Raw genomic sequence first — 14,631 nt, 5'->3', positions numbered from 1 at the left:
CTTTTCAGTGTTTGGCACGTAAAACCTTACATTAACGCAAGGCCCCCTACAAAGGCGCGCTTTTGAGAAACGCCGTTGCGCGTTTTTCTTCCATTCATTAAAGGCAGAACCATACGAGCCAACACAGTCGGTTAATTTATGGCATTGTTGCTCGTAATACGACACCCTGGCAATTTTAAAACACATCCTATGATAAACGTGTTGAAGAGATGACTGGAATTTTGTATTCATGTATTTAACTAGGCAAGCCAGTTAAGAACCAATTCTTATTTGCAATGACATGACGGCCTAGGAACAGTGGGTTAACTGCCTTGTTCAGGGGCAGAACGACAGATTTTTTACCTTGTCAGTTTGGGGATTCGATCTGGCAAACTTTCGGTTACAGGCCTAACACTAACCACTACCTTCCGCTCCATGAATCAACGAAATTAAAGAATCAACCCATACCGGGTTAGTAGCAATAGTTGTGTCAGTGATATCAGGGACACAATATTAAATTAAAAAATAAATACAATAGTAATGAAAAAACGTTACTGATGAGAGAGAGTTTAACTGGGACTATAAAATAATGAATACATATTTTTAAATTCTGTTATTATTTAAGGCTTATATTTCTCGTGGAAGTTGATGAATAACACCCGGGAACAAACGGCTACATCCAAAATGCATTAAGTTCCCTTTCCATATCCATATTTTTGTGTTTAAGGTAAAGGACACCTGCATTTATATGTAAAGCCTTTTGGAATCCACATTTTACAATAAATAAGTGTGATTTCCTGGGGGCAGAGAAGGCACTGCAATATAGGAATGGCCCAGCTAGCTGGAGGCTATGCAGACGCCCTTTGCAAACATGTCAACTGCTACTGCATAAATTGCATGTCTGTAGTAGGCCTATATGGGAAGCCCATAGGTTAAGAGCACATCAGCATACATTAGCGTATACACGATGTGCTTGCTGGCTACAGTTGCATTCGTGGTTATAGCCAATAGGCTACCAAGAGACGAATGTGTTAGGCTATAGTCGAACATGTTGCCGGAAAAGTAACTGAAAACAGGTGGAAAACTAGGCTACAGGTAAAACTATTTTTTTTAAGACCGTGCAAGTGTCTCGAACTCACGCAAGCTAAGCCTGCTGGCTTCATTGATTTAAAAAAAAAGGGTTTCTATTTATGCACGTTCCTTGTTTTCAATTGCATTGCCTATGTCTGTTGTATTTTCATTAAACGCTTGAAAGTGAATAAGGATATACAGGATAAGGGTAGCGTATAGCCTATGATACAGAAGTGGAGAAGGCGGCAGTGAGCTTTGAGCACATGCTAACCAACTAAAATATTCCTAACGATTCCCATGTGTAGGCTAGTAGGCTATATACACCGCCACCAGAGTGCATCACCAGAAAGTGTTTAAATAATTCCAAAATCATTTAAATTGAGATCACACCGTTTTATCATAGTTTATAGACAGATGGGTTACCTACCACAATTTTACCAATGTTCCAGCATGCACATGCTGTTGCCCTAGGTATGGGATTTCTGAGACTTGTCTTATCACGGACAATGTTGGACCGTAAAATAAGGTCTGGAATGAATAGTAGGCAATTAAATGTGTCATTTTCCAACGATAGCGTTTGACATAATGTAGCCTAGGTGTGGTATGTGTAGCCTATGGTGTTGTTTAGACGATTCATGTCAATCAGCTGAGCTGCTGCTGCGCATGCGCGTGTGCTGTCTATTCGGCGAAACACCGCTTAATATTTTCATTGTGAGCTGCCAAGTGGGAGTTGCGAGCTGCACAAACCGATTTAACAAAACCACAGAGGACACACTTCAACAATAAATAGTCTGTCACATAGTCCATGAGTTACCTTCACTGCGTAGCATGGATTCTGCCTTCCAGTGAAACTTTCCAGAGAGCCGAATACAACGAGCCTACATTTGGTATGTATTATTGTGATTATTTCTGAATCAGAGGATGTGGTACTGGTGATGTTAAGCACTTCTCCAATTTTTTTTAGATCAGATATTCTGAGCAGCGATAGGCGACGCGAAACAATCACATTTGTACAATCTTTTCTGACCAAGAGCTACAAACGTCAATAAATAGCCGTATTAAACTGAACATATATGTTGATTTTGTCAAACTTGTGTGTGTCTCCATGCTCTTGCTGACAAAAAAATCTTAATGTCGGCTATACTGTCCCTCAAAATCATCCCTTTGTTCTGCATTTGGGTATTTTAAATGTGTTAACTATTGAGGTTTATTTAATACGACTAATAGACCTAATGGTATTTTTTGGCAGAGTTTTATTTCTGTCTATATGGATATTTTGACCATTATTGCTGTAACTACAGTGTAACAATTATTGTAATTGCTAATTGTTACACTGTACACTGAGCATTAACCCTTGTCCTAACCCTAACCTTATCCAACCCTTAGAACAGTTATTACAACACTTTACTAATGTTAAGTGTTACCGAGAGGTTTACTAGTCTAAAATAGACCTAACCACCCCTGTCTTCTGCAGCGTCCAGCTCACTGGAATCTGGTGACCATCCTGCCCCTCTCACACCTCTCAGGTAGGAAATCCGTACACAGACACAACTTAACTTCAGCTAACTTTTTATTCCCTCACTCACTCTCACCCCATCAGACCTGGGTCAGTATTAAAGGTAATGAGGTGCATTTGCCAATACTGTTTTCCGTTGAAAATGAGCCAAAATGTCAAACAAAGCTAGCAGTCATTTTATGCAGCACGTAATCTCATTATTTATCAATCCCATGATGTCACAACAAGTTATGCAGTCTTCCTACACCAAACAGTTTTTCCTATGCCACTTTATCAATCAAATGTATTTATAAAGCCCTTTTCACATCAGCAGCTGTCACAAAGTGCTTATACAGAAACCTAACCTAAAACCTCAAAACAGCAAGCAATGCAGATGTAGAAGCACGGTGGCTAGGAACAAATCCCCAGAAAGGCAGGAACCTAGGAAGAAACCTAGAGAGGAACCAGGCTCTGAGGGATGGCCAGTCCTCTTCTGGCTGTGCTGGGTGGAGATAAGAGTACATGGCCATTAAGGCTCGTTCTTCAAGATGTCCAAACGTTCATAGATGACCAGCAGGGTCAAATAATGACAGTGGTTATAGAGGGTGCAACAGGTCAGCACCTCAGGAGTAAATGTCAGTTCCTTTTTCATAGCCGAGCATTGAGAAGTTGAGAGAGGGGGAGAGATAGATAGGAGAGTGACGAAAACAGCAGGTCCGGGGAAAAGCTCAGTAGTCTGATCTTGGAGTGACAAAAACGTGGATTGGTTTTTAGACAAAACGTTTCAGATTTGTTCAATGTTACAAAGATGGAAAAAAGCTGCTCTTTAATATATTTTATGTTCGTCAAAAGAGAGATCAGAGTCCAGAGTAACGCCGATGTCCTTCAGTTTTATTTTTGAAGACTGCAGCCATCGAGATTAATTGTCAGATCAAACAGCAGATCTCTTTGTTTCTTGGGACCTAGAAATAGCATCTCTGTGAAAGTTTGCCATAGCAACTCAGTAGTTTGCCAAATGACTTAGTAGTAAAATTTTGTTCACTTCACTCTTATGATCCAATCATTCAGTGAGACAAACACACCCCAGGCTCTGACAGACCAACCTGTAAACCACTAACTAACAAGTCTCTTACCCATTCATCCATTTTAGTTGCAAAAAGATGAGACCCTTTAAAAAGGGGAACATTCCAATAAGTTCTCTGGTAAATGAAGTGAAACTTTAATGAAGTTGGAGCTGCCTTCGTGTCTTGGCAAATAGCCTTGATACACAACAGGAGGGCATTTAGCTGGTTACTGCATGGATATGTTTTGCTGTGTCGGCAAGAAACTGGTTTCCTTTTCATACATCTGTACACTAAATTACACTGAACAGAAATATTAAGATTTTACAGTTCATATAAGGAAATCAGTCAATTGAAATAAACAAGACCCTAATCTAAGGCTGGGAATATAGATACAGTGCCTTGCGAAAGTATTCGGCCCCCTTGAACTTTGCGACCTTTTGCCACATTTCAGGCTTCAAACATAAAGATATAAAACTGTATTTTTTTGTGAAGAATCAACAACAAGTGAAATCCAATAAATGTCATTCCACTTCATGATTGTGTCCCACTTGTTGTTGATTCTTCACAAAAAAATACTGTTTTATATCTTTATGTTTGAAGCCTGAAATGTGGCAAAAGGTCGCAAAGTTCAAGGGGGCCGAATACTTTCGCAAGGCACTGTATGTGAAAGGTCTGATGCTGGAGATGAGAAGCAGGTACGGGGAGTCAAACATTTAATAGGAACAGACAGGTAACAGGACAGAAACAGCCTCTGCACACAGGTATTCAAGGACATATGAACATTAATGCAGAAGCAGGTGTTGGATTCGGGGTAAACTTTGACCAGTGAGCTAAGGTGGGGTTTTACCTAGCAAAGACATAGATGACCTCGAGCCAGTGGGTTTGGCGACGGATATGTAGTGAGGGCCAGTCAACAAGAGCATGCAGGTCGAAGTGGTGGGTAGTATATGGGGCTTTGGTAATAAAACGGATGGCACTATGATACACTACATCTAGTTTGCTGAGAAGAGTGTTGGGGGCTATTTTGTAAATGACATTGCCGAAGTCAAGGATCAGTAGGATAGTCAGTTTTACGAGGGCAAGTTTGGCGGCATGAGTGAAGGAGGCTTTGTTGCGAAGTAGGAAGCTGATTCTAGATTTAATTTTGGATTGGAGATGCTTAAAACCTGTTATTGCTAGACGTTCCGATAGTGGAACCCCTCGACAACATCCTGTGAAATGGCAGAGAGCCAAATTCAAATTAAATTACTATAAATATTAAACTTTCATGAAATCACACATGCAATACACCAAATTAACTTATTGAGTGTAGGGGGCAGGATTTTTGTTTTTGGTTAAAAAAACGTACCCATTTGAAATTGCCTATTTCTCAGGCCCAGAAACGAGAAGATGCATAATTGTCAGATTAGGATAGGAAACACTAAAGTTTCCAAAACTGTCAAAATATTGTCTGTGAGTATAACATAACTGATATTGTAGGTGAAAACCTGAGGAAAATCAAACCAGGAAGTGCTGTTTTTCCTGAAAGCTTTCTGTTCCATTGGATGCCTTGCCTCCATTTAAAGGGATATCAACCAGATTCCTTTTCCTATGGCTTCCTCAAGGTGTCAACAGTCTTTAGACATAGTTGCAGGCGTTTATTTTGAAAAATGAGCAAGAAAGATAACATGGCGTCAGTGGATAGCTGGGTGTTTGCAGAGTTTTGCTTGCGCAACAGAGTGGGGCAGCCATTGTCTCCCTCTTCTATTGAAAAAGCGACAGTCCCGGTTGATATATTATCGATTATGTATTTTATAAACAACTTGAGGATTGATTATAAAAAACTTTTGACATTTTCCGTGGACATTACGGACACTATTTGGAATTTGTCTGTCGTCACCGCTCGAGCCTGTGGATTTCTGAACATAACGCGCCAAACAAATGGAGGTATTTTGGATATAAAAAGTCTATGGAACAAAAGGAACATTTCTTGTGTAACTGGGAGTCTTGTGAGTGCAAACATCCAAAGATCAAAGGTAAGTGATTTAATCTATTGCTTTTCTGACTTTCGTGACCAATCTACATGGCTGCTAGTGTTTAATATTTTGTCTACTGAGAGAGATGTTCTTACAAACGCTTGCTATGCTTTCGCCGAAAAGCTGTATTGAAATCTGACATGCCAGGTGGATTAACAACAAGCGAAGCTGTGGTTTGCTATATTGCACTTGTGATTTCATAAAAATTTAATATTTTTAGTATTTTGATTTTGTCGCGCTGCAATTCAGCGGGTGTTGATGAAAATGATCCCGCTAAAGGGATGGGCGCGTCAAGAAGTTAAAGATACAATTGTTGTTAATCCAGCCAATGTGTCAGATTTCAAAACGGCTTTACGGCGATAGCAAACCATGCGATTATCTGAGGACAGCACCCCATCAATCAAACAGACAATCATATTTCATCCCGCCAGGTGCGACACAAAACTCAGAAATAACGATATAATTCATGCCTTACCTTTGAAGAACTTATTTTGTTGGCACTCAAATGTCCCATAAACATCACAAACGGTCCTTTTGTTCGATAAATTCCGTTATCTCAAATGTCCATTTTATTTGACGCGTTTGATCCAGAAAAACATTGGTTCCAACTTGCACAACATGACTACAAAATATCTAATAAGTTACCTGTAAACTTGTTCCAAACATTTCAAACAACGTTCCTAATACAACTAGGTATTTTTTAACGTAAATAATCAATAACATTTAAGACGGGATAAACTGTGTTCAATACCAGACGAAAACAAAGTGGAGCGAGCTTTCAGGTCGTGCGCCCCAACCACAACAGTACACTAGACTCGACCCTCATTCTGAACAGTCCTACTTCTTCATTTCTCTAAGGAAAACCATTAACCAATTTCTAGACTGACATCTAGTGTAAGCGATAGGAACTGCAAGCAAGTGCGACAAATCTAGATCCACATAAAAAAAAAAAAACATTGAAAAGAGTGACCTAAATAAAATAAAATCCTCTGTGGATTTCTCAGGTTTTTGCCTGCCATATCAGTTCTGTTATACTCACAGACATTATTCTAACAGTTTTATAAACTTTAGAGTGTTTTCTATCTAAACCTACCAATTATATGCATATCCTAGCTTCTGGGCCTGAGTAGCAGGCAGTTTACTTTGGGAACGCTTTTCATCCGGACATGAAAATACAGCCCTCTAGCCCGAAGAGGTTTTAATGTGAGTCTGGAAGAAGAGTTTACAGCCCAACCAGACACCTAGGTATTTGTAGTTGTAGTCCACATATTCTAGGTGCGGGCAGCAATCGGTTGAAGAGCATGCACTTAAAAACAGTTGGAGGCAATGGAAGGAGTGTTGTATGGCGTTGAAGCTCGTTTGGAGGTTTGTTAGCACAGTGTCCAAAGAAGGGCCAGGTGTATACAGAATGGTGTCGTCTGCGTAGAGGTGGATCAGAGAATCACCAGCAGCAAGAGCGACATCATTGATATATATATATATAGAGAAAAGAGTCTGCCCGACAATTTAACCCTGTGGCACCCCCATAGACTGCCAGAGGTCCAGACAACAGGCCCTCCGATTTGACACACTGAACTCTGTCTGAGAAGTAGTTGGTGAACCAGGCGAGGCAGTCATTTGAGAAGCTAAGGCTATTGAGTCTGCCGATAAGAATGTGGTGATCGATAGTCGAAAGCCTTGGCCAGGTCGATGAAGACAGCTGCACAGTACTGTCTTATCGATGACAGTTATGATATCGTTTAGGACCTTGAGCATGGCTGAGGTGCACCCATGACCAGCTCGGAAACCAGATTGCATAGTGGAGAAGGTACGATGTCGTACTTGCCGATATACAGGTTTTGTCAGATTTTACTTAGTGTTTAGGAGAACTCATACAGCAGGTTAGGAAAATTAACGTAGCCGGTTAGGAAAATTGTCACGGTTAGCTAAAATGCAAATATATTCAACTTTTGACTTCAGTTTGACAAAGCTATATCCCTTCTAGCCATCACCGTCTGACCACCAGAGTATTTCAGATTCCTCATTGAGTCACGTGTCTATGAACCACACCTGGGTTCAAATTGTATTTTTCTTTTGAGCTGTGCTTGATTTAGCTTGACTGGCACAATGAAACGAATGGAGTAGTCCCAAAATGACAAACCCCGTCCATCTGGCACTTTAGGCCAGGCCCAATCAAACATTCAAAATATTTGCCGGAAAACAAACACTCTTTGAACCCAGGTCTCCCATTTGTGCAGGTTAAGGGTCAGGGTCTCTGGCAGTGCTTCTCCGGGTCAGGTGATAAATGTGTTGGCCAGATGCACCAGTTGCACGTGTAGCTCCAGTGACGTCACTCCCATGAGAGATAACACAATATGTCTGTCCATTTATTGGCTTAAAATAGTAGAAAAACTAGTTGATGATAGAAATATAGAGACCTTAAGGTATTGGCTTTGTCCTTTAAACTTTAACCCTCACCTGTCTGGGTAGGTAACAGGTACTACTAACGGGTTAAATTCTACCTGGTCATTTACAAAGCAAAATTATTGGGGTATACTGGACTCTGTCATTTCAACATAAGCACTGACTGAAATTATTGACAAAATGATGTTGAAATGACATGAAAACAATGTAGATGCAGTGTTGTTAGTGCCAAGTTGGTATGGAATGTACAGAATGAATGTGATGCGGACCAGAAAGAAGCTCACCTCCATAGAAGACCTAAAATCATCTTTCAGTGAGTGCATCTCAGCGGATGATTCAATCACACCCATTCCAAGTGCTTCTGAATCCTGCGATTGTGGGCAACCTCCTTCTCTGTGTGTTTTACCAGCTGCACCAGTGCAGTGAAACTGTTCATGTCCTAACACGGTTTGACAACAATCTACACAAAATATTCTGTCAAAGTGGGAGAAAAATGTATAATGAAAAAAAGATCCATAAAAATGTGAAATAAAATAGTCGTTTTTGATTTTAATTTTTCGTTTTTTACATTTATTTAAATAGGCAAATCAGTTTAAGAACAAATTCGTATTTACAATGACGGCCTACATTCTCGTTGCATAAGTATTCAGCTCCCTGAGTCTTGCAATAGAGGTCTGGCGGGACTGATTTATTTATCCCACAGCTGTTCATACCACACCCACTGCATGGCTTTCTATCCAACTCGCACAGAACTTGTCTCAAACCCAACCACAGTCCCTCAATGTTATTTTTGACGTATGTGACGCAGCTCACTTGCCAGCCAAGGTCCCTGGAATTTTGCGTCCTATAGGCAATATCAAATGCGCAAAAATAACTTAAGAAATGGGATAAATGACCAGATTCTCGCGTGGCCCATTATATTAGGCTATCTGTATTACTGGGCTATATCAGCCAATATGGTAGATGTAGTTCGAAGACAGCAGAGTTGGAGAAACTTGCCCTTTCTCTTGAGTTATTTTTTACAGTCTACCTTTTAGGAGTGGGAAGATTTTCAGACAGAGAAATAGGGGTGGTCAATATTTATTTCTAGGCAATGTAGAAAACTATAGCCTAATCATATTTATGAAGAACATTTCCTTGGAAAGATAACTGCCCCGTGCTTCTCTGCCCATGCAGGCTATAGCCAACTATTTAATTGAGGCCACACGTGCACATGATCCCGCACGTAGGACTACTGAACTGGAAGGAGCTTGAATGATGACCGTGACACTTGCTACGTTTTGCTCAGGCCTATAGGACATAGCCTACCTTTTAGGAGGACGATTTTGCAGGCAGAGGCAAATAAATGGGGAATCAATACTCATTGAAAATTCGCTCACCATAGTAGCCTAACCTGTGCCTTTTCCTTTTCGATGATGATACAAATGTTTGATTGCAACTCGACTCACGTTGGTTAAGCGCCCTCCAATTCTTTCCGTTATCAATATTTATTTACCGACACTGGTAAACTACAGTCTACGAATATTTACGTTAATTTCATATTTTAAATGTACTGCCACGTGATTCTCCACCCATGTAGGCAGCCCACTCTATTTCAATGAGACCACATACTAGGAGAGGTAGTTAATTAACTGAAGTTGAAGCAGCGAATTCGGTGTGTGAATAATGCAAAAAATATGTGCTTTTAATACAATAGGTAGGCCAACCCATGCAAAGCAGAAAGATGACCGTTTGCAAATAATCTGCAGGACAACATAAGTATTTTTTTTATCCCAAAGTCGTCTCTGATCCCCCTCAGAATGAAAAATGGCAACCTAGCCGCAATGATCTGTCAATGACCCGCATACTGAATGCAGCCCTCTACTTTGCACACCTGATTGCGCAATTTTTGCCTATTCTTTTCTAAATTCTTCAAGCTATGTAAAGATGTTGGGGATCATGGCTAGACAGCACTTTTCAGGTCTTGCCGTACCTAGTATTTCAATCAGATTTAAGTCAAAACTAACTTGGCCACTTAAGAACATTAACTGTGTTCTTGGTAAGCAGCTCCAGTGTTGAGTTGAGCTGGTGTTGTAGGTCATTGTCCTGCCAAACGGTGAATTCCCCTCCCAGTCTAAAGCAGTCTGAAGCAGGTTTTTCTATAGGATTTTGCCTATGCTTAGCCCTATCCTGTTTCTTTTCACCCGGAAAAACTCCCCAGTATTAGCCAATGTCATGCATACACAATGATGCAGCCACCACCTTGCTTGAAAATAAGGAGGCAGTTACTCAATGAAGTGTTTTGTTGGATTTTCCCCAAACATAAGGCTTTGCATTTAGGCCCAAAAGTGTATTCCTTTGCAAGTTTTTTGTTTTCAGTATTACTTCAGTGCCTTGTTGCATACAATATTAAATTCACCAATGGCCTCATGGTAACATCCCTGAGCAGTTTAAAAAAAAACCTGGTCTTAGTAGCTGAATCTGTGCTTGATATTCGATACTTGACTGAGGGACCTTACATATGTTCTATGTATGAAGGGTTAGTTATTTACAAATCATGACAACCCCTGATATTGCACATATTGAGTCCATGTCACTTTCTATTTGATTTGTTAAGCCAAATTGTACACCTGAACTAATTTAGGCTTGCCTAAACAAAGGGTCTTAATACTTATACAATGACAAAATTTTAGTTATTTAATGTTATAAATATTTTTTCTTCCACTTTGACAGAGTATTTTGTGTAGATATTTGACAAAAAAATATTATAAAAAAAAAAAAAAAAATCTTGGAAGAATTGTAAAAAAAAAAAAAAAAGTTAAACGATACGAAGCATACACATACAAACGACAACATTATACAAACATCAACTACATCGCGCCTGCCCAGAACCACTAGCATACACACACATCTCCAGCGTCCCACATCGCTTTCCGCCACATGGTCCAAAACTGCACCATTTTGTTTCTCTCCGTAGCCCCCACCTTTCAATATTTTAAATAATCGATCATTATATTTTTTACCATTGTGTTAATTAATGGTGGAGTGATTGATTTCCATGTTTTTAGTACATGCTTTTCAAGATGAGTAATGAGAAGAAAGTTGTCTAACTCTGCGGGTATCTCACTACACCCCATATGCCATGTCTTGAAATATTAAAAGACAGCCAACTTTCTAGCTCCACCCATAACTTTTGGACTTCATATCATTCCCAGAAAGCATGGATTATTGAGTCATTACTAGTTTTACATTTAGAACATGACTCTGCCATTGTGCTGTAGAATTTTAGAATTTTGTATAATTCTTTACATTAATTTATACTGGATTAAGCGTATATTTTCGTTAACTGTAATTTTGTTAGTTATGCTCCAACATCTTGTGCCAATATCAGTTATTTTTAAGAGATTGTCAGTTGAATATGCTCTCTGCAAGAGTTTGTATGTCTTCCTTGTCAATGAAATCCATTTTAATCCCACTTTATAACACAATAATAATGTGAAGAAATCCAAGGGGTCTGAATACTTTTGCAAGTCACTGTAATCTTAACTGCACTTGAATTCCTTTTCTCTGCGACCACTGATCCGAACAGCGTTGATAAAGTGAAGCGAATGGCATTCGATCAAAACATGTTGAGTCTCTTGTGCCTTCCTTGTCTGCAGTCCTGGGTGAAATGAGGCATGGGTAGTAAAGCTATTTGGATCACAGCCAGTAAGACAGGCAGAGTGAAGTCTTCTCAAGTGGCAGAAGCATTTGACGGCTTTCAATAGATTGTTTTTCAGCACAGAACCATCACTTCTGACCGTTATAAACTCACCCTGGCACTAGGTTACCTGGTGGTAAATATTGGGGACAGGGAAAGTCTACCCGCATGTTATTGGTGAGTTGTGGGAGAGTGCCCCCTTTTAAAGCTTTGAGAATCTCAAGGACAAGGTTTCTGTAACAACTTAAGGGTTGCGTTAAACATGTACTACCTGTTTTTAGAGAATGCAACTGTGCAGCTAGACTAGAGAGACTGACAGTAATAAAAGACAAACAATGCAAACCACCACTGGGCACAGACGCCCAGTTTCACTGAATTATTATGCCAGTTTAACTCGTCAAACTGGCATAATAGTTTAGTGAAACTGATCTAAAATTGCCTCGCTCTACACAGGTAGCTCTTGTTGGTAGCTTCTCTTTGCAGCTTCTTAGAGTCCCACTACAGAAAGTGCTCAGAGCGACTAATACAAAGACCCAAGATAAATTCTGGATTGTTTTGCGTCGTTGTTTGAAAAGCCAAAGTGCTTCATGCCGAAAAAAGTGCTTGATTACTATGAACTCGACCATCAGAGTTAAAGACTCTTCTTTGGGTCTTTAAACAGGTACTACCTGTCCTCTGAGAATGCACCTCTCTGGCTGTCTGTCTGGCTGTAGACTCTGCAGACGGCTTTCCTCATCTGTGTTAGACAAGACGGAGCACACAGCCAGAGAAGGATCCTTCCTGTAGCTCCTCTCTGAAGGGACGCACACAATGAGTATACAAAACATTAAGAACACCTGCTCTTTCCATGACAGGTGAATCCAGTTGAAATCTATGATCCCTTATTGATGTTACTTGTTAAATCTGATTCAATCAGTGTAGATGAATGGGAGGAAACAGGTGACAGAAGGATTTTTAAACAATTGAGGCATGGATTGTGTATGTGTTCCATTCAGAAGGTGAATGGGCAAGACAAAAGATTTAAGTGCCTTTGAACAGGGTATGGTAGTAGGTGCCAGGTGCACCGGTTGTATCAAGAACTGCAACGCTGCTGGGTTTTTCACACTCAAGTGTCCCATGTTTTTCAAGAATGGTCCACCACCCAAAAGACATACAGCCAACTTGACACAACTGTGGGAAGCATTGGAGGTAACATGGGCCAGCATCCCTGTGGAATGCTTTCGACACCTTGTAGAGTCCATGCCCCGACGAATAGAAGCTGTTCTTTGGGCAAAGGGTGGGTGGGGTGTTCTTACTGTATACTCAGTGTAGAGTGCTCCTTAGCGAATGATTAGATCACAATCATCCCACTAATTAGAGAGACAGTCCTGACCTGCACCTCCTCATGCACCTTTACAGGGTGTTGGTTGATGCTACCAGCTGTTCTCCTCTGGCTAACTGTCATCACAGTGCAGTCAAACACACCTGAGATCCCCTCAGTCTATACAGGTGGCTCCCGTTGGCAGCTTTCCAAAGGTACCTGGCCGGACGCTTCAGCCGTCGTCGTTATCAATCTTGTAGTCCTTTCACTTGTCTGCAACCGTGAAGGAAATGAGATGGGATGAGACGGGAAGCTGGAGGCTCTCTCCATCTCCATCTCTCCACCCGTTATCCATTGTTCTCATTTCCCCTGTGCATAGAGCCGATGAAGAGGTGTAATGACACCGCCATAGCCCCCAGGGTCTTATTCGAAAGGCTCTGCATGTTTGTGAAGAGATCACGTAGAGATGCATAGACTTGGATTCGTAAAAAAGTTGTTCTCCAGTCTAGGAATGTGATTTCACAGATTACGTGGTTACATTTCCTTTGGTCTGCTCCATTTTGGATTCTTCATATTATAGTACACCTCATAAAGCCAGGGGATAAATGGTGAAAACCCAACAGTCTATAGCTCATACACTTTCCATTAGAAGTTGGCATGAGGCAGGCTGAACAAAGCCAGGCCATGCAATTCAATATCCATCTTCAAACAAAAGCAATACAAGTCAAAATAGTTAATATTACCAAAGGAAATAGAGGGACTAACTGTACAGATAGATAACAACAATAAAAATGATATTTTGAAAGTACTTTAAGCATATGTTTTTGTTTGTCTCCTCCATCTCCACTAAGTAAATTTGAAGGAGTTTTTTTTCTATTAATTATAAAATTAACAGCAGTACATAAAGACTCACGTGAAGGCCAAATTACAGAAGAGGAATGTCTTGATGCATTAGCCCTTATTGCACATTCCATGACCGAACGCTCTAAGCACACTTCCTACTGGTGTGGCAATATCTGGTGTGGCATACTATAGAACGAAAGTCATAGTTGTTATCGACAATATAACAGTGCTACCACTGTCGCAGTTTTTTTACTAGCTGTCTTCACGACTTTCCTCAAATGAATATTATTAATGTACATCAAATTGTTACATCGGCCTCAGACTCCAGCTAGCAAGAACGAAAATGGCGTTGAGATAGATATATATATATATATATATATATATATATATATATATATATATATATATATATATATATATATATATATATATATATATATATATATATATATATATATATATATATATATATAGCTACATAGACAACTATGAAGGTGAGTACCAAGTCAGTGACAGATAAAGCTAGCTACAATCATTAGCTAGCTAGCTAATTTAACTAGTATCTGTAGCTAGCTAGTTACTTCGTAAGATGATGTAACGTTGACAGAATCTACCTGAGAATGTGTACTTGTTAGCTTGCTGAACTTACGCTAGCTACCTACAGTGCCTTGCGAAAGTATTTGTCCCCCTTGAACTTTGCGACCTTTTGCCACATTTCAGGCTTCAAACATAAATATATAAAACTGTATTTTTTTGTGAAGAATCAACAACAAGTGGGACAC

General features: G+C 40.0%; 1 protein-coding gene across 1 annotated transcript in view; it reads left to right on the top strand.

The window, feature by feature from the left end:
- The first annotated feature begins 833 nt into the window (after positions 1-833).
- Positions 834-14,631, top strand: part of slc16a13 (solute carrier family 16 member 13) — a 42,547-nt gene continuing 28,749 nt past the window's right edge. The window contains exons 1-2 of the mRNA XM_021615060.3: positions 834-1,937; positions 2,525-2,576. The gene's annotated coding sequence lies outside the window, so the exon portion shown is untranslated. The remainder of the gene's footprint in view (positions 1,938-2,524; positions 2,577-14,631) is intronic.

Source organism: Oncorhynchus mykiss, chromosome 9 (genome assembly GCF_057628025.1).
Source record: "Oncorhynchus mykiss isolate SJ-2025 chromosome 9, ASM5762802v1, whole genome shotgun sequence".
In the NCBI taxonomy this organism is placed as follows: domain Eukaryota; kingdom Metazoa; phylum Chordata; class Actinopteri; order Salmoniformes; family Salmonidae; genus Oncorhynchus; species Oncorhynchus mykiss.
This window is presented reverse-complemented; position numbering and strand designations above follow the sequence as displayed.